Source organism: Sapajus apella, unplaced genomic scaffold, assembly GCF_009761245.1.
Source record: "Sapajus apella isolate SASKATOON/1434 unplaced genomic scaffold, GSC_monkey_1.0 scaffold3509, whole genome shotgun sequence".
NCBI lineage: Eukaryota > Metazoa > Chordata > Mammalia > Primates > Cebidae > Sapajus > Sapajus apella.
In genome coordinates this window covers 4,301-7,143 of record NW_022440435.1, presented here as the reverse complement: position 1 = coordinate 7,143, position 2,843 = coordinate 4,301, and the positions used below count along the sequence as shown (strand labels likewise).

Sequence of the window (2,843 nt, the reverse complement as noted above, 5' to 3'; positions counted from 1 at the left end):
GAAAAAAGTAAGACAAAAAACATGATTTTGTTTATCTGTTTATCTAGCACAGTAAGATTTATATAAACTAATGATCCATAACCCGAATTCACTTTAAATTTTACAACATGCATGAGTTAAAAAATGTTTCCATCATACAAAACAGTGGCTTATGGTGGGAAGGGAGATGGGTAATGGGAAAGAGAGAAAAGGGGATATTATCACAAAAATAAAATAAGAGAGAATCTTCACCCACATTCATAGTTGCATTGTGTCCTAAACTGAAGACAATGATTAAACTCAAACCTCATCAGGTGAAATATAAAAATAAAGCAATGACAAAAACAAACAAGGCTGGGCACGGTGGCTCACACCTGTAATCCCAGCACTTTGGGAGGCTGAGGTAGGCGGATTGCCTGAGGTCAAGAGTTCAAGACCAGCCTGGCCAACATGGTGAAACCCAGTCTCTACTAAAAATACAAATTTTACCCAGGCATGGTGGCACACGCCTGTAATCTCAGCTACTCGGGAGTCTTAGGCAAGAAAGTCACTTGAACCTGAGAGGTGGAGATTGCAGTGAGCCAAGATTGTGCCACTGCACTCCAGCCTTGGCGACAGAGAGAGACTCCACCTCAAAAAAATGAACAAACAAACAAGCCCAACTAGACAGAGAGACCCTAACACTGTGGAATTGCTCAAGCAGTATCAGAAGAAAATGTCAGAAATGGTGATTAATCATGTCATGTCAAACAAAGCAGAGAGGTATTCCCAAAGATGAAGTGACAATGATTCCCAAGTTATCAGCTAGAGGAAAGGCCTGAAGGACTGGGAAGAGGTGAGAAATCTCATGGCCATTCCTATAGCAAAAAGAGGTAGAGAGCTTGATTAGAGATAAAGTTCTTTTTTTTTTTTTTTTCCAGACAGAGTCTTGCTCTGTCACCCAGGATGGAGTGCAGTAGTATGATCTCAGCTCATGGCAACCTCCACTTCCCAGGTCCAAGTGATTCTTGTGCTTCAGCCTCCCAAGCAGCTGGGAATACAAGCATGCATCACCACGCCCAGCTAATTTTTGTATTTTTAGGAGACATGGGGTTCTGTCATGTTGTCCAGGCTGGTCTCAAACTCTTGACCTCACTCCTCTCTGCTGAAATCTATAGCCACATCCCTGAAGGACACTGATCCCACCTTGGCCTCCCAAAGTGCTGGGATTACAGGCATGAGCCACCACACCTGGCCCAGTGATAAAGTTCTGAGGCATCTCACAGTGAGAAACAGAAATAAAAGTGGTCTAGCAGGAGTGGGAATGTGTGACACAGAGTAATTTTGAAAGAAAGCAGATCCAGGAATGCCTGGATGTGAAGGAGGGTCTCTGGGACAATATGGAAGGTAGGGAAAAAAAAAGAATGTTAGAGAAAAGGAGGATAACAAAGATAGATCTTTAATGAGGCCGACTGGCACATGACTTAGAATCTACAAGGAAGGACACAGAAATGCAAAGGTCATCCAGGTAGAAGTCATTTAGTGATCTGAGAGGCATCAAGCAATACAAAGAAATTTAGAAACTTCCTGAAGAGTAGTCTTAATAGTACTTTACAGTTCCAGGGTTTTTGTTTGTTTGTTTATTTGTTTTTTGAGACGGAGTCTCACTCTGTTGCCCAGGCTGGAGTGCAGTGGTACGATCTCGGCTCACTGCAACCTCCTCCTCCCAGGTTCAAGTGACTCTCCTGACTCAGCCTCCTGAGTAGCTGGGATTACAATAATGTACCCTCATTCAGGGCTAATTTTTTTTGTTGTTGTATTTTTAGTAGAGCCAAGGTTTCATCATGTTGGTCAGGCTGGTCTCAAACTCCTGACCTCATGATTTACCCACCTCAGCCTCCCAAAGTGCTGGGATTACAGGTGTGAACCATAGCGAGTGGCCTGGTTCCAGTGTTTTTCAAGACAGCTGAGATTTCCTCCCATCTCCCATCTACTCGAGTCATGCTCATTTCACTCACCTGGGCAGCTGTGATGTGGCCTCTCACCCTGCAATATCCATGGTTCCTTTCCTTGCTCCAACATGACCACCTCTGGTTTAGGAAATTGATACCCTGTTCATGGGAAATGATAAGGTCTGGGTCAAGCTAATTGTGTTTCAGAGCCCACTTAATAAAGTCTTATTGTTCAATGAGGGTTTGTTCTTCAGAAAAGTGAGCAGATATCTCTGATAAAAGAGTAATATTCTGAGTGGCCTAAACAAATAGAGAACCCTGGAGAAATAAAGGACAAAACCGTCAGTTATTTAAGATGCTGTCAGCATTCAGAATGGAATGGAATGAGAATGGAAGCACTCTCAGTGAGGCCTCCTTTCAGATACCAAGGTGACTGCGCTTACCGACTGAGAGCAGGTGGCTGTAGGTCTCCAGCATCACATCCCGGTACAGGTTTCTCTGAGACGGGTCTAGGTGCCTCCACTCCTCTCTGCTGAAATCTATAGCCACATCCCTGAAGGACACTGATCCCTGTAAGGGCACATTCCTGTTCAATGTGCATAGTCAGCTCTGCAGGGTGGAGTGACTATATCTGGGATTACGAAACATGGGTTTTGTTGTTTTTAATTCCTTTTTTTTTTTTTTGGAGATGGCATTTCACTCTTTTTGTCCAGGCTGGAGTGCAATAGCATGATCTCGATTCACTGCAACTTCTGCTTCCCAGATTCAAGCAATTCTCCTGCCTCAGCCTCCAGAGTAGCTGAGATTACAGGTATATACCACCATGCCCAGCTAATTTTTGTATTTTTAGTAAAGACTGGGTTTCACCATGTTGGCCAGGCTGGTCTCGAACTCCTGACCTCAGGTGATCCGCCTTCCTAAGCCTCCCAAAAT

General features: G+C 43.9%; 1 long non-coding RNA gene across 1 annotated transcript; it reads right to left on the bottom strand.

Annotated features, from left to right (window-relative positions):
- Positions 1–567: 567 nt before the first annotated feature.
- Positions 568–2,626, bottom strand: LOC116547536. Its single transcript, XR_004267083.1, has 3 exons — positions 2,354–2,626; positions 1,977–2,069; positions 568–836 (listed from the first exon to the last, which is right to left on the bottom strand). It is a non-coding gene; the product is annotated as an uncharacterized LOC116547536 (long non-coding RNA).
- Positions 2,627–2,843: the final 217 nt, after the last annotated feature.